The sequence below is a fragment of the Bombus affinis genome, unplaced genomic scaffold, assembly GCF_024516045.1.
Source record: "Bombus affinis isolate iyBomAffi1 unplaced genomic scaffold, iyBomAffi1.2 ctg00000064.1, whole genome shotgun sequence".
Taxonomy (NCBI): Eukaryota; Metazoa; Arthropoda; class Insecta; order Hymenoptera; family Apidae; genus Bombus; species Bombus affinis.
In genome coordinates, this window is record NW_026108821.1 from 2,359 (window position 1) to 25,851 (window position 23,493).

The 23,493-nt window shown below is 43.5% G+C and overlaps 1 long non-coding RNA gene across 1 annotated transcript; it reads left to right on the top strand.

Annotated features, from left to right (window-relative positions):
- Nucleotides 1-1,406: 1,406 nt before the first annotated feature.
- On the top strand, nucleotides 1,407-23,376 carry LOC126926921 (uncharacterized). Its single transcript, XR_007715016.1, has 2 exons — nucleotides 1,407-1,464; nucleotides 23,246-23,376. It is a non-coding gene; the product is annotated as an uncharacterized LOC126926921 (long non-coding RNA).
- Nucleotides 23,377-23,493: the final 117 nt, after the last annotated feature.

Below are 23,493 nucleotides of genomic sequence, written 5' to 3' on the forward strand. Positions count from 1 at the left end.
CGCGATAGAACAGAATGAATTTGTGTCGCGATGATGCTCCTTAGGAAAACTGTGTTTGGGTGTGTCTAAGGATACGGGATCATCGGATTCGTTCAGAAAAGTATTAGTTCAGAGAGTGACGGAAACGGACGTCGCTGTTAATTGGAAAAATTGTGAGTTGGTTGTTGGAAAGGGATGACAGCTGCCCTTGAGAGAAAGTTGCTAGCGAGGAGCGTCGTACGTGAGAAAAAGCAGATTTCCCGTAGTGGGTGGTATGTGTAGGGACTATTGAGACAAAGACTATTTGTCCCTTTAGAGAATCTTAGCTGCATAAATCCTAAGATTTAAGTGCAACTTAGACGCTAACGTAGTGTAGAGTTCAGCATCCGTTGACCGCGAAAACGTTGCCGGAACCGAGACCATTGTCATAGTGCCGTCATTTGTTACTTACACCCTCATCAAACCTAAGGACCCACCATAAACTTAGACTTTTTAAGTAATTCTAGATGGTCCCTTTCATCTTGCACATCCAATTTCATAAATGTTTTTGATTGATGTGTATTTCTTAGAAAAGTCCTTATGTTTATTGTGCGCTCTTAGAAACTGCGGAAAAGCTGGTAGTTATATAATGGGAAAACCGGTAATTATATAATATTAAACTATATATAATTATATAATATTAAATTATATTATATTAAAATTATATAATATTAAATATATCTGATGAAAATGTGTGGATTTTCTCATGAACAAGGTCATCCATGAGCCACGGTGGTAGGATGCTTACTCCTCCTATCTTCATTCATTAACGCTGATCATACCCAATGGGTATCGCGAATCCTTGTCCTCCCTTTTCATAACAAAAAGTGTGAACAACGAATCAGCTTCCCTTGTTCAAAAATTACCTACATACCGATCTTTCCTCCGTAAGTATGTAAGAGGGGAATTCGAGTTATACCTTGACACCCATGACTTCTTCGAAAACCACCTATCTATGCATACTCAATCTAGGTTTTCAGATCAGTCAATATATCTACCCGGATTCACCCATATAAGACCAATCCATTTCTTTGTCACCAATATCTTAAACGGCGGAGTTACTAACTTGTGTTGTTGTACAAAGTTGTTGGAAATACATATTTCATAAATATTGAAATATGTATAATTTTTGTGCTGGACTAGGTACAGTGCGTAGTGAAGATCTTTGTAACGGGATATCACTGTGTGGAGATATGTGTGTGCGCGAGAAACAGACGAATGTAAACAGTTCTATCGGTTAACAGTCTTCAAAAGGTCGGATATGAATAAAAGTGCTGAGACACGCGCAAGTGTACATTGATAAATATTCTAGAAATCGTTTATAAAGTAAATATGTGTCTACGTTAATAGTAATGGCCAGCGTACAATATTTCGGCCACCAGGATGCACAATTCTCAACATGGTAGCACAAATCGTGGTTGACGAGATTTAAGGTTATGGGACCACGTGTAACCGGGCGTGAATGTGTAAAAAAGGTTCATTTTGAAAGAATTGGAAATATGTTCTGAAGAGATAAAAAGGCTGTTGGCGGAGCAGATAAAAGAAATCTGTATAGTGAGGAGAACTATTTTTGAAAAAAGGGTGAAGATGAAAAGACGAATCAAGATGCCAATGGACGATAAAACTAAAATGCAAGTATTCGATGTACGTGATTACAAAGCGTGGAAGAAAAGAATATTAATGTATTTAAAGTGTAAAAAATGTTATGAATTGGATACACGAGAGAAAATGCACACGGATGCGAAAGATAATTGGGATGAAAAGAATCAATGGGCGATGAACTACATCTATTGTAGTATAACAAATGAGTAATTAGAATTTGTTGGTGATCAAGACACTGTTTACAAAATAATTACAAAATTTGATCAGATGTATATGATGGAATCAACAGCATTGCAACTTTGTATAAATACAGATAAATACAGTGCAGATTATACGAATTACGCTATATAAGATCAGTATAGATTCAAATCCAGGTACTTGCAGTTTTTAATATACATTATTAAATATTCAAATTCACGCATCTCCGTTACTGTTGGAAATGTGTCGACAATACCATATGCCTGGTACTCCACATTTCTTGCCAAATACATCGTTTGCCAGCCAGTTTGCGCTATATCCAGACTGGTCCCAGACAGATCAAGCATAAATATAAATCGGAGATGATAGAACACGGGAACCTTCCGTTTGGAATTTTGGGAAAATCCCGTAACATTGTAATCTAGATTCTACCATAGCTGTAATTAAACAATCGTAGTCATCTAGTCCGATTGTAATTGTTCGAAACTTGTGATACTGCACTTGGCCTCGGCGACAACCAGTCACCGAACGTAGCCGCGGTCAAGGGATGAACGTTTTGTCTAATAAAGGCATGGAGTAATTCTATAGCTGTCCTTAAATGAAATAATCGTAGCGGCACGTGACAGTAAACATTCCAACGGTTTCTGTCCCGTGACTCGCCACACGCAGACTCTATCCGTCGGATAAGATGATTGCCAGATGTCAACGCATCTCAACAGTATATGTTTAGCTAGCCTGAGGACCCATTATAAACCTTAAGATTTAGTTAATTAAAGTCCTTAACAGTCCTAAACAGGCAAACAGTCTTTGTTTCAACTACGGGATGATAGGTGAAATCTATTTTTCCACGGACGACGCTTCCCGCTAGCAACGTTCCCTCAAGGGCTACTAGCATCCTTCTCTCACCATCAACATGGAAATTGTCTAATTAACAGAAACGTCACTTCCAATCTCTTTCCGAGCGAAGTCATTTCTCCACGTATCCGATGTTCTGGTGCCCTTAGACACACCCATCATAGTTTTCCTCTGCAGCATCATCGTGTCGGAAAATCATTCTCTCGTGAGGTCACATTAGCCAGTTACAAAGAGCCTTAACACTCGGTGGATATTCTATGTTTTGACAAAGAGTTTGTTCAGTCCTACCTATACCGTAGATAAGGAAGTATAGTACAACTTGGAATCAGGATGAAAACGAATTCTGTTATCCCGTTGACCGCGGCTTTGTTATTGATCCCAGGATCATTGTCATTAGCTTCTCGAGTACCTAATTACCACGACTACTTGTCAAATTATATAACAATCAAATTTACACTAGTAAATATCTGCTCTATTGCATAACTACAACGTCTAAACCAAATGAAGATCCGTTTCGCGCCTCTAACTCTAATCATAATGTGAACCCGATGTAAGTGAAAATACATGCACATACCATCGATTCTGCCTGACAAGCACTCTCACCCAGAACCGGAACTCGCAGTGCACCGTGACGAACAGCACATATATAAGCCTCCACTCTTAGCCAGACCGTCAGTCGTGCTCGCGCAACAGTAGAAGCAACATGGAATTTTTTAGATCTCTACTACGCGTCGTTGGTTTGTTCGTGCCAAGTAAAGTAGATATCATTTCCGAACTACCACTGGAGGTTTCGCACTTGATACTTCGAAAATTGGATCCCTCGTCCCTGCAGAGCGCCGCGCTTGTCTCGCGCAAATGGTTCAACGTTTGTAGATCCGACAAGTATCTACGGCGGAAAGTGAGACGTCACATGCAACATAAGAGAAAGCGGGTCAAGATGCAATTTCTCGGACCTGCAGCCGCTAAAGCTACCAACCAAGAATCAAGAAGTAGAGGACGTGGTGAGGGCAACCTAAGGCACGAAATAAGTTTATCCGCTGCTCGTACGGCGGTCGTCGTTGGAAGGTTACGCGGTCCTCTGAAAATTTCGATGCGAGATCGCCCCATCGATGTTGGACCAATAAAATGTATTAGACTCTAACTCGTGTAAGTACCTTAATTTGACTGCTTGCTCTTGCGAGAACTTGAAACGGTCTTGTCCGGATTCAGAACTGTAGCGCGAAGCTTGAAATAAAATGGTTTTACTGAGACGGCAATGTGTTTCAGTCACGCTAATACTATCTGTATCGTAATAGGCCCATTATTGAATATTAACTACAATGTATCATCGCTGCAATTGCAGATTTGTCGTCAATTAGATGCGAGATATACTCCTCATTGCCTGCCAAATACAGCTCACATCAGCTGGCTCGTGCTATTATATCATCTCTGGTCCTCGACATATCAAGCGTAATTGCAGTTTTACAAATTAAGGTTAACATATTCAAATGAATGTATCTCCGTTTCTATTGCACATATGGCGACAAAGCGATGCCCGTTACATTTCACATCCGATGTCATGTGCACCGCACATCTGCTGGTTTGTACCATGTCAACTCCGGTCTCTGTCAAACCTAGCGAAATTGCTGCTTTGCATATTCATGATTAATTATTCAAATCACCGTATCGCCGTTTGCATTGCAGATATGCCGACAATTCGATGCGCGATATACGCCACTTTTGCTGCCAAACACAATGTATATTATCTGGTTTGAGTTATGTAACGTGTGGGCGGAGCCAAACTCAGCGTATACGCAATTATGCATTTTCAGGCGAAATATTCAAATATTACATATTCAAATGAACGTATCTTGGTTTCTATGTCGCCTATTCGATGCGCAGAATACTCCACATATGATGCCAAATCAGCCGGTCTGTGCTATGTCAACTCTGGACCCTGTAAAATCCAGCGTAATTGTAGTTTTTGTTGTTAATGCTTAAATATTGCATTCAAAGATTCGCCGCTTCTTTTGCACATATGTCGACAATTCCATAACCCTTGTACTACGCATTTGCTGTAGTTACATTGCTCATCAGCTCGTTTGCGCTGTGTCAACTCTGGTCCCTGCACAATCCAGCCCAAATGCAATTTTGTATGTTCGGGCTTAAATATTCAAATCAACGTTACTCCGATTCAATAGCACATATGTCGACAATACGATGCGCGTTATATTCCACATTGACTGCCATGCGCAGAGCGCTTCATCTGGTTTAAGCCGTGTTAAATCCGGACCGATTCAAATCCAGCGTATTTGTAGTTTTGCATATTCAAGCCTTGTTATTCAAGTGAAAGTATCTCCGTATCCATTGTAGGTGCGTCGACAATAGGATGTACGTAATACTGCACATTTGCTGCCAAATACAGCACACATCAGCCCGTTTGCACACTGTCAAGACTGGACTCGGAGAAATCCATCGAAATTGCAGTTTTGTATATTAATGCTTACATATTCGAATCAAGGTATCTCCGCTTGTTTTCCAGAAACATTGGCCATGCGATGCGCGTTATATTCCACATCTGATGCCAAGTACAGTGCACATCATCCGGTTTACGCTATGTAAAATCTGGACCCAGCCAGATCCAGCGTAGTTGCAGTTTCGTATATTCAGGATTAAGTATTCAAACCGACGTATCTCCGATTCTATGGCACATATGGCTACAATTAGAGGCTCGCTATACTCCAAATTTGCTGCCAAACACAGTGCACGTTATTCCGCTTGATACATGTAAAATCGGGACCCAGCCGAACCCTGCGTATTTGCAGCCTTACATATTCAGTATTAAATATTCCAACCAACGAATCTCCGTTTCTATGGCACACTTTCAGGCAATTCGGTGCGCGTTATATTTGACAACTGATGTCATATACAGCGCACATCAGTAGGTTAGCGTTTTGTTCACTCTTGTCCCTGTCAAATACACCATAATAGCAGTTTAGCATATTCATGCTTGAATATCGAAAGCAACGTATCTTCGTTTCTATGGCAGATATGACGACAATTCGGTGAGCGTTATGCTCCTGATTTGCTGGTGAGCACAGAGCACATCTTCCGATTATATCATCTCTTCTGTCTTACGTCTTCTCTGGTCACTGACAGATTCAGCGTAATTGCTGTTTTGCATATTCATGCCTAAATGTTCAAACCAACGTATCAGAGCTGCTATTGGATACATATCGCAAATGCGATGCGCGCTATACTCCACAATTACAGCCAAATACAGTACTAATTCGGTTTGCGCTATGTCGACTGTATTTTCGAGCTATCGCGGGGAGACGCGTTCGTTTGAATACGCGTCAATGGGAGTCGTAAATTCCCGTTACGATTGGAATAATCGACTCCACGGATAGTTCGATCCCCGTATTTCGCTTAGGATAATAGGTGTAGTCGTTGTGGTATAACACTGGGGGTCACAAAGTTATAAAAAATATATGTATTTCCAACGATTTATACAATCACACTGAGTAAGAACGCCGTTGCTTAAGATACAGATAACGAAGAAATGGACTATTCTGTGATGAGAGTGTGAGCTATAGGAGCTCTAGGTCCGTGAGAGCTGTAGGAGCTGTCGGACTTCTGGATACTGTGAGAGAAATAGGAGGCTCTTAGAGATATAGGAACGGTGAGAGTTATAGGGATTGCAGGAACTTTAGTCACCGCGAGAGACGATGGAACTCTGAGAGATATAGGAACGGTAAGAGTTATAGGGATTGCAGGAACTCTAGTAACCGTGAGAGATGATGTAACTCTAAAGTTTATTCTGATGTGAGTACGAAGCTCGGTATTGGTGTGCCCTTTGAGCGAAGAACGCGGATTCGTTGATTACATTGTTAGTTAGGAAAGTGAGGGCAATGATCCGCGATGCCGATTGGTTATGACTAATGTTAGAAAGGAAGAGAGGAGGAAGAAGCCTCCTACCAACGTGGGTCCTAGGCAACATTGTTTATGGGAAATCTCAGATTTTCCGTTAGGTAGATGTCCGCTTTTTTCGTTAGGCCAATACCCGCCTTCTCCGTAATTCTTAAGAGGGCGTAATAAACCCAGGGACCTTTCTAAAAACCGACCGAAAACACTTCTAGAATTAGAAAGTCTTTTCGGGCAAACAGATTGACTTAGGCCATATGTGCGAACAATGCAGTTGGGATTTCGGCTTTATGATGGGTCCTTGGGCCTATGGAGGATTCGAAGGATGGCACGTGGACCGCTGGATGCCAAGCCGCGCGGGATGGAGTGCAGATGTGTTGCGCGCCAGAACATCGACTCTGGTCTCTGTTATATGCAGTGTAATTGTTGTTTTGCAGATTCAGACTCAAATATTCAACTCCACGTATCTCCGTTGCTGTTGCTGATATGTCGATAATTCGATGTGCCTGTTACTCCACATTTCTTGCCAAATACATCGTTTGCCAGCTAGTTTGCGCTATATCCAGACTGGTCCCAGACAGATCAAGCATAAATATAAATCGGAGATGATAGAACACGGGAACCTTCCGTTTGGAATTTTGGGAAAATCCCGTAACATTGTAATCTAGATTCTACCATAGCTGTAATTAAATAATCGTAGTCATCTAGTTCGATTGTAATTGTTCGAAACTTGTGATACTGCTCTTGGCCTCGGCGACAACCAGTCACCGAACGTAGCCGCGGTCAAGGGATGAACGTTTTGTCTAATAAAGGCATGGAGTAATTCTATAGCTGTCCTTAAATGAAATAATGGTAGCGGCACGTGACAGTAAACATTCCAACGGTTTCTGTCCCGTGTCTCGCCACTCGCAGACTCTATCCGTCGGATAAGATGATTGCCAGATGTCAACGCATCTCAACAGTATATGTTTAGCTAGCCTGAGGATTCATTATACACCTATAGCGGCACTCGTCGGTAAAATTCATATCGGTTTCGGTCCAGTGAACCCGCTACACAAGAAATCGTGTTTACTGAAAGATGAGTTTCTTATAGATTCGACAACCTTAGGCGGTTACCGAAGGTTAATCAAATTCCGTCGTTTTTGTCGTGATCACATGCCCTCGAGTCAACTACCCGAAATGTCAACATTTGTAAACAAGGTCGAGAGTTCAGCGTCCGTTCTGATTTTTCGAGAACATCTTGGAAATTTAAATCCCAACGTCTTTTGTCAACTCCGACGCATATAAATATAGCGAACAGGGTAGCGAGGCATTCTTTGTTATCGAATGACACGAGCAGTAGCAGTTAAGTCGATACTTCTTTGCGCCGATCTATTCGTAATCACGAATCAAGATAACAAGTGTATTATACGTCTAGTGTACACGTAGGGTATATTTTAATAAACTACACAGTTAAATATACTCTTGTGTTTTTAAGCCTAAATCGCTACCATACATCTCAAACTGGTGACACCGACGTGATTTTTGTGTAAGAGGTGACAGCGATAGGCTAGTCGCAGTTTGAATATCATAGTCCGCAACTCACACAATGGAAAAGGCGAGCAAACGAACTCCAGCCGGCTCATCGTTCCGCGTGCCGCCCTTTATGCCCACGATGACCAGGATTTGGTTTTCCATTTTAGAGAAATATTTCGGGGTAGCCGGCATCTTCCACGACGATGAAAAATCCTTAGCCCTCATGGGACTCCTCGACCCACATTACCTCGCGAAGATTGAGGATACAGTGACCAACCTCCTCGCCACAGGCCAGTACGATAAATTGAAGAGCGAGCTGATCCGCGCCCTGACCGAATCGGACACCGCCAAGTTCGAAAGGTTAGTCGAACGTGAAGAGATGGGCGACAGAAAACCATCACAGTTTTATAATGACTTAAAAAATTAGCCAGCCCCCTCGCTTCAGGAATCGCATCAGGGAAGTCCTGGCTGCAGTGGACGATACGAGTATCGAGAAACTGACCAGGAGAGCGGATAAACTCGATGAGGCGTATAATCGTAACGGGCAGCGCGCGAAGGTAGTCACAATCGAGCCACCGGCATCACACGAAGGCAAAAACGACGCACTGGCCGCCGAGGTCAGTAGACTGCGAGAACAGATTAAGGCTATGGGAATCAGCGGGTATCATCGACTACGAAGACGTTCGAATTCTCTCACTCGACCCCGCCGCCGTTCGCGTTCCCGAGACTATCCGCGCCAGGACGGAATTTGCTTCTATCATGCGAGGTTCGGCGATCGCGCCACGATTGTATGTGGAAGTCGGGAAACGACCCCTGCCGTCCGTAAAAGCGGAGGACGGCGACGGCTTGGGATCTCGCCGCATCTTTATTTTGGACATGAGAACGAAGACTTCGTTCTTAGTTGACACCGGTGCTGATATCGGCGTTCATCCCCGAAGCAGGCTATCTAGGGACGTAAAGAAAACAACGTATGAACTATTCGCTGCCAATGGGACGCGCATCGCAACGTACGGCACTATAGCGATGGAGCTGAACCTGTCCCTTAGACGTGCCTTCAAATGGCACTTCACTGTCGCCGATGTGCAAACCCCCATCATCGACCTAGATTTCCTAAGTCATTACAGGTTGCTTGTGGATCGAAGAAAAAGACGACTTCTCGACACAACAAACCAGCTATCGACCAGGGGATACGCCGCCAACTGCGAACAGCTTATGATTAAGACCGTAAACGGGGATTTGGTCTACCACCAATTGTTGGCGAAATGTGCAGATCTAACGCGCCCACCGGCCTTTGGGTGAGAGAAAATACGGCACAGTGTGGAGCACCACATCGAAACCACACCCCGCCCGCCCGTATATTGCAAACCCCGCCCTCTCGCACCGGACCGTCTCAAGCCAATCAAGGCGGAATTTGCAACACTTATCGAGCAAGGAGTCATGCGCCCATCAAAGAGTTCCCGGGCATCTCGACTACACGTCGTCCCAAAGAAGGATGGAAGTCTGCGACATTGCGGTGACTACAGGGCGCTAAACGCCCGCACTGTACCCGACAGGTACTCTCCACCGCACATACAAGACTTCGCGCAGCATTTACACGGTCGGCGAATATTCTCAAAAATTGGTTTAGTGCGAGCCTACCATCAAATGTCAATCGCGCCTGAGGACGTTACAAAAACCGCGATTTCGACACCATTCGGCCTTTTCGAGGCAAACAACATGATGTTTGGGCTTCGAAACGCCGCGCAAACGTGTCAAAGATTTGTCGACGTAATCACGCGAGGCTTAGATTTCGTTTACGCGTACATAGATGACTTCTTGGTAGCTTCGGAAACCGAGGAACAGCACCGCTGGCACTTGCGGATCTTGTTCAAACGTCTAAACCAGTACGGCGTAGTAATCAACCTCGCAAAATGCGAGTACGGAATTAATGAAATAGCCTGCCTAGGCCATACGGTAAACGCGCACGGAATAAAACCGCTCGCCGATCGCGTTACAGCCATAAACGAAGCACCGCTCCCCGCGAACATCAAGGCACTACGCGGATACCTCGGTATGATTAACGTTTACCGACGTTTCATACCGGGGGCAGCTAAAATTTTGCAACCCCTCAACGATTTGTTGCAAGGGGAGAAAAAGGGCAACATGCCCATTATTTAGTCGGAGGAAGCCAAAACGAGCTTTAGCGAGTCAAAACGCGCCCTAGCTAACGCTACGATGTTAGCGCATCGTATACCTGGCGCGCCCATCAGCCTCGCAGTAGACGCGTCCGACATTGCAATAGGGGCGGTGTTGCAGTAACGCGCGAATGACACTCGGCAACCATTGGGTTTCTTAACTAAAGCCTCAAATTTCGCGCAGCGAAAATATAGCGCGTACGATCGCGAATTACTCGCTATGTATACTGCGGTCAAGCGATTTAGACACGCCGTAGATGGGAGGAATTTCATTATTTTCATAGATCACAAACCCCACACCTATGCGTTCAGTCAAAATCCCGACAAGTGATCGTCGTGACAATTCCGTCAACTAGATTATATCGGGCAGTTCACGACCGATATAAGGCATATAAAAAGGCTGAATAACAATGCAGCCGACGCCCTATCTCGCATCGAAGCCATAGGAAAATCCGTGGATCACACAATTCTCGCCGCCGCGCAAGAAAACGACAAGGAGCTCCGCGACATCATCAACTCCGATATATCCGCGTTGCAGGTTAAGAAAATTCGTTTTCCGGATAACGACGCGGAAATATACTGCGATGTATCAGGCGAGATCGTACGACCGTACGTACCGAAACCCTTGCGGATCGACGTATTCAATTCGCTCCACGGACTTTCCCATCTAGGGATACGCGCGACCCAAAAATTCGTAAAATCGCTTATAGTTTGGCCGGCGGTAAACAAAAATTAAATAAAAGCCAAACATGGACACGGCAATGCATCCCGTGTCAACAATGTAAAATAGCGAGACACGTATCAACGCCGACCGGAACATTCGGAGAGCTCGCAGGACGATTCGAGCATATACATTTAGACATCATCGTCATGCAATATTCACAAGGCTACCGATATTGTCTAACATGTATCGACCGTTTTTCACGTTGGCCCGAAGCGATTCCAATACCAGATATGGAAGCGACGACCGTTGCCTCGGCTCTTCTTTCCACATGGATAGCGCGTTTTGGCGTCCCAGCAAAAATAACAACCGATCAAGGTCGCCAAATCGAATCCAGTCTTTTCAACGAACTATGCCGGATGTTCGGCATTAAGCATTTGCGTACCACAGCCTACCACCTCGCGTCCAACGGGATGGTAGAGCGCTTTCACAGGCAGCTTAAGGCCGCAATCAAATGCCACAATTCGAGCAACTGGGTTGAAAGCCTTTCCATAGTTCTTTTAGGCATTAGAACCGCTATCAAGGAGGACCTGAGCGCAACGGCAGCCGAAATGATTTATGGTACGGAAATACGATTGCCAGCAGAATTCTTTGTACCAGCAAAACAACCGGCCAACGCGGAATTCGCAAACTGTCTGCGAGAGCGAATGAGCGATATTAGACCTCTGCCGACTTCACGACACGGCGAAAAGAAAACGTTCATGTTCCGCGATTTAGAAACGTCGCCGTGCGTTTTCGTACGCCACGATGCAATCGGAGGTCCACTGCAACCACCATACGATGGCCCCTATCAGGTTACACAGCGTGGATGAAAACCATTAACATACGGATGAAGGACAAAAGCGTGAAAGTCTCCGTAGATCGTATAAAACCCGCCTTCATCGTGCCGGAAGATATTGAGCATCTGGAAAGGAGCGCAGAAACCTACGACGTATTTTTACCTGGGAAAATCTTCCGACCGCAAAGCAGCGAGCAAGCGCAACAAAGCGACGGAGACGCAAGAACCAATTATACCACGCGTTCGGGCAGGATAGTTCGTTCTCCTCCTCAAACGGGTTTGAATTAAGCGGTTAGCATGGGCACCGCGCTAACATACATAAACAAACATAAAAAGAAGTAACGTTAACACTGGCAAGCGGGTACTGTAGCGGCACTCGTAGGTAAAATTCATAACGGTTTCGGTCTAGTGAACCCGCTACACAAAAAATCGTGTTTACTGAAAGATGAATTTATTATAGATCCGACAACCTTAGGCGGTTACCGAAGGTTAATCAAAATCCGTAGATTTTGTCGTGATCATATGCCCTCGAGTCAACTACCCGAAAATTCAACATTTGTAAACAAGGTCGAGAGTTCAGCGTCAGTTGCGAATTTTCGAGAACACCTTCAAAATTCAAATCCCAACGCCTTTTGTCAACTCCAACGCATATGAATATAGCGAGCGGGGTAGCGAGGCATTCTTTTTTATCGAGTGACACGAGGAGTAGCAGCTAAGTCGATCCTTCTTTGCGCCCATCTATTCGTAATCACGAATCAAGACAACAAGTGTATTATACGACTAGTGTACACGTAGGGTATATTTTAATAAGCTACATAGTTAAATATACTCTTGTGCCTTTAAACCTAAATCGCTACCATACACCTCAAATCAAATTCGCACTAGTGAATATCTGCTCTATTGCATAACTACAACGTCTAATCCAAATGAAGATTCGTTTCACGCATCTAACACTAATAATAATGTGAACCCGATCTATAGGATGATACATGCACATGCGATCGATTCTGACTGTCCAGGACTCTCACCGGAGCCGGAACTCGCAGTGCACCGTGACGAACGGCACATATATAAGAATTCATTCTCAGCCAGACCGTCAGTCGTGCTCGCGCCACAATAGAAGCAACATGGAGTTTCTATAGATCTGTTCTACGCGTCGTTGGTTTGTTCGTGCCAAGTAAGGTAGATATCATTTCCGAACTACCACTGGAGGTTTTGCACTTGATACTTCGAAAATTGGATCCCTCGGCCCTGCAGAACGCCGCGCTTGTCTCGCGCAAATGGTTCAACGTATGTAGATCCGACAAGTGTCTACGGCGGAAAGCGAGACGTCACATGAGACATACGAGAAAGCGGGTCAAGATGCAATTTCTCGGACCTGCAGCCGCTAAAGCTACCAACCAAGAATCAAGAAGTAGAGGACGTGGTGAGGGCAACCTAAGGCACGAAATAAGATTATCCGCTGCTCGTACGGCGGTCGTCGTTGGAAGGTTACGCGGTCCTCCGAAAATTTCGATGCGAGATCGCCCCATCGATGTTGGACCAATAAAATGTATTAGACTCTAACTCGTGTAAGTACCTTAATTTGACTGCTTGCTCTTGCGAGAACTTGAATCGGTCTTGTCCGGATTCAGAACTGTAGCGTGAAGCTTGAAATAGAATGATTTTACTGAGACGGCAAAGTGTTTCAGTCGCGCTAATACTATCGGTATCGTAACAGGCCCATTATTCAATATTAAATAAAACGTATCACCGCTGCGATTGGAGATTTGCCGTCAATTAGGTGCGAGATATACTCCTCATTGCCTGCCAAATACAGCTCACATCAGCTGGCTCGTGCTATTATATCATCTCTGGTCCTCGACATATCAAGCGTAATTGCAGTTTTACAAATTAAGGTTAACATATTCAAATGAATGTATCTCCGTTTCTATTGCACATATGGCGACAAAGCGATGCCCGTTACATTTCACATCCGATGTCATGTGCACCGCACATCTGCTGGTTTGTACCATGTCAACTCCGGTCTCTGTCAAACCTAGCGAAATTGCTGCTTTACATATTCATGATTAATTATTCAAATCACCGTATCGCCGTTTGCATTGGAGATATGCCGACAATTCGATGCGCGATATACGCCACTTTTGCTGCCAAACACAATGCATATTATCTGGTTTGAGTTATGTAACGTATGGGCGCAGCCAAACTCAGCGTATTTGCAATTATGCATTTTCAGGCGAAATATTCAAATATTACATATTCAAATGAACGTATCTTGGTTTCCATGTCGCCTATTAGATGCGCAGAATACTCCACATATGATGCCAAATCAGCCGGTCTGTGCTATGTGTCAACTCTGAACCCTGTAAAATCCAGCGTAATTGTAGATTTTGTTGTTAATGCTTAAATATTGCATTCAAAGTTTCGCCGCTACTTTTGCACATATGTCGACAATTCCATACGCCTTGTACTCCGCATTTGCTGTAGTTACATTGCCCATCAGCTCGCTTGCGCTGTGTCAACTCTGGTCCCTGCAAAATCCAGCCCAAATGCAATTTTGTATGTTCAGGCTTAAATATTCAAATCAACGTGACTCCGATTCCATAGCACATATCTCGACAATACGATGCGCGTTACATTCCACATTGACTGCCATACGCAGAGCGCTTCATCTGGTTTAAGCCGTGTTAAATCCGGACCGAGTCAAATCCAGCGTATTTGTAGTTTTGCATATTCAAGCCTAGTTATTCAAGTGAAAGTATCTCCGTATCCATTGTAGGTACGTCGACAATAGGATGTACGTAATACTGCACATTTGCTGCCAAATACAGCACACATAAGCCCGTTTGCACACTGTCAAGACTGGACTCGGAGAAATCCAGCGTAATTGCAGTTTTGGATATTAATGCTTACATATTCGAATCAAGGTATCTCCGTTTGTTTTGCAGAAACATAGGCCATGCTATGCGCGTTATATTCCGCATCTGATGCCAAGTACAGTGCACATCATACGGTTTACGCTATGTAAATTCTGGACCCAGCCAGATCCAGCGTAGTTGCAGTTTCGTATATTCAGGATTAAGTATTCAAACCGACGTATCTCCGATTCTATGGCATACATGGCTACAATTAGAGGCTCGTTATACTCCAAATTTGCTGGCAAACACAGTGCACGTTTTTCCGTTTGATGCATGTAAAATCGGGACCCAGCCGAACCCTGCGTATTTGCAGTTTTGCATAATCAGTATTAAATATTCGAACCAACGAATCTCTGGTTCTATGGCACACTTACAGACAATTCGGTGCGCGTTATATTTATCATCTGATGTCACATACAGCGCACATCAGTAGGTTAGAGTTATGTGCGCTCTTGTCCCTGTCAAATACACCATAATTGCAATTTAGCATATTCATGCTTGAATATCGAGAGCAACGTATCTCCGTTTCTGTGGCAGATATGACGACAATTCGGTGAGCGTTATGCTCCTGATTTGCTGGTGAGCACAGAGCACATCTTCCGATTCTATCATCTCTTCTGTCTTACGTCTTCTCTGGTCACTGACAGATTCAGCGTAACTGCTGTTTTGCATATTCATGCCTAAATGTTCAAACCAACGTATCAGCGCTGCTATTGGATACATATCGCAAATGCGATGCGCGCTATACTCCACAATTTCAGCCAAATACAGTACTTATGCGCTTTGCTCTACGTCGACTCTGGTTCCTGTTATATGCAGTGTAATTGTAGTTTCGCAGATTCAGACTCAAGAATTCAACTCTACGTTTCTCGGTTGCTATTGCTGATATGTCGACAATTCGATGTGCCTGGTACTCCACATTTCTTGCCAACTACATCGCTTACCAGCCAGTTTGCGCTATATCCACACTGGTCCCAGGCAGATCATGCATATATATGTCGGAGATGAAAGAACACCGGAACCTTCCCTTCGGAATTTTGGGAAGACTCCTAGTACTGTAATTTAGATTTCACCATAGCCGTATTATGAAACTGTTGTCATTCGATCCGACTGTACTTATTTGAGATTTATGATAGTGAGCTCGGGCTCGAGGCGACAACCAGTCGCCGAACGTAGTCGCGGTCAAGGGATAAACGTTTTGTCTAACAAAGGCATGAAGTAACGCTATAGCTCTCCTTAAAAGAAATACTTGGGACGGGGCACGACGGTAAGCATTTCAACGATTTCAGTCCCGTGGCTCGCCACACGCAGACTCTATTCTTTGAGTAAGATGATTACCAGATGTCGACACGTCTCGACAGTATATGTTCAGCTAGCCCGAGGACCGGCTATGAATCTTAAGATTTGTTTAACTAAAGTCCTTCAAACCGACAAACAGTCCTCGTTCCAACTACGAGAAAATAGGAGAAATCTATTTTTCTCACGAACGACGCTTCCTCTTCTCGAACTCTCTCTTGAGGGCGGCTAGCACCCTTTCCTAACCACCAACGTGGAAATTGACCAATTAACAGTAACGCCAATTTCCCTCATTTTCCGAACGAAGACTTTTCACCACGAATCCGATGATTTTGTGACTATAGGCACACCCATCATAGTTTTCCTGGACAGCGTTACCGTGATGGAGATCCACTCTCCCGTACGATCTCGACGACGATTCAAGTAACCCTCTGATACGTAGTGATTGCCCCATGCATTAACATTGAGTACAACATAGACGCTAAAGAAAAGTAGAGTTCGTCATCCCGTTGACCGCTGATTCGTTATTGAGCCTAGGATCATTGTCATTAGCTTCTAGAGTATCTAATTACCGCGATTACTTGTCCAATTCCATCATAGTCATATTTGCACTAGTAAATATCACCTCTATTGCATAATGATCACGTCTAGCGCCAATAGGGATTCGTTTGACGTCCTTAACCCTAACTCTAATCTTAACGCCAACCCGACATCTGAAGTGGGATCAGTGCCGACTATAACAGTGCTAGCACTTAAGACCATCGTGCGCAAGTAATTCAGTCGCTAGTGCAAAAATCGAGTGTGAAACCTAACAATTTTTCGCTACCACGTTTTAACCCTTAAAATCGCGTGCTCCGAATCCGCTGCATGGGGCGCAGCTGCCAACCTGATTATGGAAGGAAACTATAATTTCAATAACGAGTGGCGAGTCGACTCGTGCGTACTGGAAGCATCAACGGATAGATCAAGTCATCTGGGTGAATCGTTTCCATTTTACTCCGATTCGGGAGCAGCGCGTTCACTAATTAAAGAGTCCACGGCCTCGAGATTTTCTGACAAAGGAATGACTGACATATTAGTAATGCGAGGGGTAGGGAATACCTGTATTAAACAAATGCCACCCATTTGTTCATCGTGTGAATTAATGATTTTTACATCGAAGATAATTTCTCATGCCCTTCCTGATAGTTATTTAAAATATGATATCGCGATTAGTTGCGGAACTCTAAGTCTGGGTTTTGACGTAACATTACACAAAATAGCCTCGCTATGTGTAAAACAAAAATAATTAATGTCTGTAATGAAACCACTGCAAACGAGATCGTCGTTAATGAAGTTGACACTGATGTACATGGTAATAATAAAAGTCGATCAATTTCTCTTCTCGTCAAATTCAATGATTCATTCGTTACGGGTTTCCTACGTATTCGCGCAAATACAGGCCGGTTAGAAATACGATTAATTGATCCTAACACCACCGTACAAGGAAGTTCTTATAGACTTAGCGAGGAGAAGCGAAGAACGGTACGTGAGAAAACCAGCGTTTTAATTAATGCAAAGATCATAAGGCCTAGTAATTCGCCATTTGCGAGCCCTACGTAACTCGTGAAGAAGAAAAACGGCTCAGATAGATTATGAGCAGGTTCCCGAGTGCTAAGTCAAAATATGGTCGCGGATCGGTACCCTTTATTCCTTATTGCGGATCAAGTCGCGAGATTGCAAGAGGCGAGATACTTTATTAGCCTGGACATGGTCAGCGGGTTTCACCAAATTCCTATTTATCCTAATTCAGCGGAGTATACAGCGTTCGTTACCCCCGACAGACAATATGAATAGATAACGATGCCGTTTGGACTGAAAAATTGCACCGTCCGTCTTTCGGAGGGCTATTCGCAACGCCCCAGGCGACCTCGCTCATTCGTACGTTGTTATTTATTTCGATAACGTCCTAATTATTGCCGACTCGATAGATCAAGCTTTACAAAGATTGAAACACCGTATTAGATACCCTCGTAAAAGCCGGATTCTCTTTTAACTTTGCGAAACGTTCTCTTAAGCACATCGGTGCTCTATTTGAGATATGTAATTCATAACGGAGAAGTTCGTCCCGACCCGGGTAAAATACACACCTTAAGTTCTTTACCTGTGCCAACGACCGTCACACAGTTCATCCCAAAATTCTCACAGATGAGGAAACTACGCGCTCATCCCTGTACGCGCTCATCTCAGATAACAGAAATATAACTTGGACAGATAGACACGAAAAAATAAGACAACAGGTAGTTTCCGTGCTGACCGACGCGCCGGTGCTAATGATATTCAACCCCAATTACCCGATAGAACTACCTACTGATGCTAGCTCGGAGAGTTACGGGGCGATTTTGACACATCAAGCCGAAGGTAAGAACAAGGTAATAGAGTATTACAATAATAGAACTAGCCCCGCGGAATCCAGATATCACTCCTATGAACTCGAAACATTAGCTATCGTAAACGCCGTAAAACATTTCCGTCACTATCTACATGGACGGAAATTTCTTGTCGTCACGGATTGCAACTCGTAGAAAGCGCTGAGTAATAAAGTACATTTAAATGACAGGGACCAGAGGTGATGGACTTACTTGCAGACTTTTATTTATGACTTTATGTATCGGGAAAGTAAACGGACGGCTCACGTAGATTTCTTTTCGCGAAACCGCACAGGCGTTGACCCTATTAAATTCGACAAAATCAAAGAGAAAATAGTTAATCTGGCAGAAATTTCGGAAGATTGCCTGTTAGCGGAACAACGTCGTGATTCTCAAATCTTGGAAATCGTCAAGGAATTGCAAAACGATGGGCTCGCGGGAGACATCGCGAATACATACGAATTAAGGTCCGGTACTATTTACCGTAGGATACAAAGAAACGGCAGGACTCTCTGTTTACCTATAGTCCCAAGTGGTTTCAGATGGTCTGTTATTAACCGTGTGCACCAGTCAATTATGCACTAAGGTTGGGAGAAACTATACGAATATTACTGTTTCGAAGTGATGGCGAAGTACGTTCGCCGATTCATTGAGAACTGTCATGCTTGTCAAGATTCGAAAGCTAGTTTAGGTAAGGTACAAGCCGAACTGCATCCTATACCTAAGACCAGCATACCCTGGCATACGGTCCACATGGACATAACAGGCAAGTTGAGTGGTAAAAGCGATTCAAAGGAGCACGTCATTGTTTTGATCGACGTCTTCACTAAATTCGTATACCTGCATCATACTCGTAAGATAGATTCCCTTAACACCATTAAAGCGCTTAAATCCGCTATATTTTTATTCGGGAGGCCCTGTCGGATAATAGCAGATCAGGGAATATGTTTTAAGGGTAAGGAATTTCGAGAATTCTGCGAAAGCAAACGAATTAAAGTTCACTTGATAGCGACCGGTGCTAGTAGAGCCAAGGGACAGGTAGAGCGTGTTACGGGTGCATTGAAAATTATGTTCACGGTAGTGGAAACGACCGGGCGGCCGTGGCAAGACGCGATTGGGGAAATACAGTTGGCTTTGAATTGCACCACCAACCGCGTGACAAACTCGAGCTCATTTGAACTACTAATAGGTAGAACGACAAGACCGTACGATCTGTTGTTACCCGATAACATCAAAAGTATCGATATCTCCAATATAAGACGACAGGCAATAAAGGGGATGGAAACTAGTGCTAGGTATGATGAGGATGGATTTGACGAAACTAAAGCTAAAGCGGTTAGGTTTAACCTCGGTGATTTCGTATTACGCAAAATGAGGAACGAAATCAAACCAAATTAGATCCAAAATTTAGAGGTCCATTTGTAATGGCAGAAGTTTTGGAAGGAGGCATGTATATCTTAAAAGTATTAAACGGTAAGCGATCGTTCAAGTACAGTCACGACATGTTGAGGAACATGCCAGATGGATGCACCCCTGCCGAGTTGGATGTCTGTGGCGAAGGCCATAACAGTGGCCATGACGATATGAGTACTTCGATTTCGGAAGATTAGTAGCACTATGCTAATAACACCCGGCAGGGGAAGTTCGCACGCTTTTCATTTCATGGTAACAGTGTGATAAAGCTCAGAGAGAACGTGTGATGTGGCTCACACGCTTTTCATGGTAACAGTGTGATAAAGCTCAGAAAGAACGTGTGATGTGGCTCACACGCTTTTCATGGTAACAGCGTCATACAGCTCAGAGAGAACGTGTGATGTGGCTCACACGCTTTTCATGGTAACAGTATGATAAGGCTCAGTGAGAACATGCGATGCGACTTGCATGCTTTTCGGGGTGACAATATGATAAGACTCAGTGAGACCGTGGAACGAAGCTCTATGTGCTCATACGATCTAGAAGACCGAGATCCTTTGGAGTGCGAAATCGAAAATGGTCCATCATGCCGTTACGATCCGACTGATAACCTGCAGGATGCAACTATCACATTGGATACTAAGTATAACGCTACTAATTTTCATAATCTTTTATTTTTTTGCTGCCAAATCCCCGAACAGGATTTGTTGCTACACTGGACCCTTGCCTTATTGGAACATCTAGTTAAATTGTGAATAATGTTAATTGTATCGAGTCTAATGTTAGGAAACTCAATATTTTAGTTACACACGAGGACGTGTGATAGTCAGAATGGCCGTGTCGGAGATGAAAGAACACCTGAAACTTCCCTTCGGAACTTTGGGAAGACCCCTAGTACTGTAATTTAGACTTCACCATAGCCGTATTATGAAACTGTTGTCATTCAATCCGACTGTACTTATTTGAGATGAGGTGACGTGCGTGATAGGTATAGAAGAATCACTCGGTATTGTTTAACAATAACTGTTTATTTGCTTGTGTTCGTGGTATACACTAGCTGGCCGAAAGCACGGTACAATTATCGATTCAGGATTACAAGTTCAAGCTCGGCGCGATACTTTACGCGGTGGTTCGAGTCGAGACGATTGCACATACGTCGAGAGATTCAGATTCGCTATTACGTACGACTGCGGACGAACAATCCAGAAGGCGTCTTCCAACTTGCCTCGCGGCTCGCGATAGAACAGAATGAATTTGTGTCGCGATGATGCTCCTTAGGAAAACTGTGTTTGGGTGTGTCTAAGGATACGGGATCATCGGATTCGTTCAGAAAAGTATTAGTTCAGAGAGTGAGGGAAACGGACGTCGCTGTTAATTGGAAAAATTGTGAGTTGGTTGTTGGAAAGGGATGACAGCTGCCCTTGAGAGAAAGTTGCTAGCGAGGAGCGTCGTACGTGAGAAAAAGCAGATTTCCCGTAGTGGGTGGTATGTGTAGGGACTATTGAGACAAAGACTATTTGTCCCTTTAGAGAATCTTAGCTGCATAAATCCTAAGATTTATAGCGGGTCCTTAGGCTCGCTGTAAATATTCGGTGAGAGTGTATCTGACAGACATCTGGCAATCATCTGTTCGAAAGGTAGAGTCCTTGTGTAGCGAGGCACGGGACAGAAACCGTTGGGAAGTTTGCTGTCGAGTGCCGCTACAGAGATTTATGATAGTGAGCTCGGACTCGAGGAGACAGTCAGTCGCCGAACGTAGTCGCGGTCAAGGGATGAACGTTTTGTCTAACAAAGGCATGAAGTAACTCTATAGCTCTCCTTAAAAGAAATACTTGGGACGGGGCACGACGGTAAGCATTTCAACGATTTCTGTCCCGTGGCTCGCCACACGCAGACTCTATTATTTGAGTAAATACATGAGCAGCTAGTACGAGGACCCGCTATAAACCTTAAGATTTGTTTAATTAAAGTCCTTCAAACCGACAAACAGTCCTCGTTCCAACTACGAGAAAATAGGAGAAATCTATGTTTCTCACGATCGACGCTTCCTCTTCTCGAACTCTCTCTTGAGGGCGGCTAGCACCCTTCCCTAACCACCAACATGGAAATTGACCAATTAACAGTAACGCCAATTTCCCCCATTTTCCGAACGAAGACATTTCTCAACGAATCCGATGATGTTGTGACATTAGGCACACCCATCATAGTTTTCCAGGACAGCGTCGCCGTGATTGAGAGACGGCACTCTCTAGTGCGATCTCATCAGCAATCGACCTGTCTTTCTTATACGTAGTAATTGCTCCTTGCTCTAACATGTAGTGCAACTTAGACGCTAACGTAGTGTAGAGTTCAGCATCCGTTGACCGCGAAAACGTTGCCGGAACCGAGACCATTGTCATAGTGCCGTCATTTGTTACTTACACCCTCATCAAACCTAAGGACCCACCATAAACTTAGACTTTTTAAGTAATTCTAGATGGTCCCTTTCATCTTGCACATCCAATTTCATAAATGTTTTTGATTGATGTGTATTTCTTAGAAAAGTCCTTATGTTTATTGTGCGCTCTTAGAAACTGCGGAAAAGCTGGTAGTTATATAATGGGAAAACCGGTAATTATATAATATTAAACTATATATAATTATATAATATTAAATTATATTATATTAAAATTATATAATATTAAATATATCTGATGAAAATGTGTGGATTTTCTCATGAACAAGGTCATCCATGAGCCACGGTGGTAGGATGCTTACTCCTCCTATCTTCATTCATTAACGCTGATACCCAATGGGTATCGCGAATCCTTGTCCTCCCTTTTCATAACAAAAAGTGTGAACAACGAATCAGCTTCCCTTGTTCAAAAATTACCTACATACGGATCTTTCCTCCGTAAGTATGTAAGAGGGGAATTCGAGTTATATCTTGACACCCGTGACTTTTTCGAAAACCACCTATCTATGCATACTCAATCTAGGTTTTCAGATCAGTCAATATATCTACCCGGATTCACTCATATAAGATCAATCCATTTCTTCGTCACCATTATCTTAAACGGCGGAGTTACTAACTTGTGTTGTTGTACAAAGTTGTTGGAAATACATATTTCATAAATATTGAAATATGTATAATTTTTGTGCTGGACTAGGTCCAGTGCGTAGTGGAGATCTTTGTAACGGGATATCACTGTGTGGAGATATGTGTGTGCGCGGCGACTGAGAAACAGACGAATGTAAACAGTTCTATCGGTTAACAGTCTTCAAAATGTCGGATATGAATAAAAGTGCTGAGACACGCGCAAGTGTACATTGATAAATATTCTAGAAATCGTTTATAAAGTAAATATGTGTCTACGTTAATAGTTATGGCCAGCGTACAATATTTCGGCCATCAGGATGCACAATTCTCAACATGGTAGCAAAAATCGTGGTTGACGAGATTTAAGGTTATGGGACCACGTGTAACCGGGCGTGAATGTGTAAAAAAGGTTCATTTTGAAAGAATTGGAAATATGTTCTGAAGAGATAAAAAGGCTGTTGGCGGAGCAGATAAAAGAAATCTGTATAGTGAGGAGAACTATTTTTGAAAAAAGGGTGAAGATGAAAAGACGAATCAAGATGCCAATGGACGATAAAACTAAAATGCAAGTATTCGATGTACGTGATTACAAAGCGTGGAAGAAAAGAATATTAA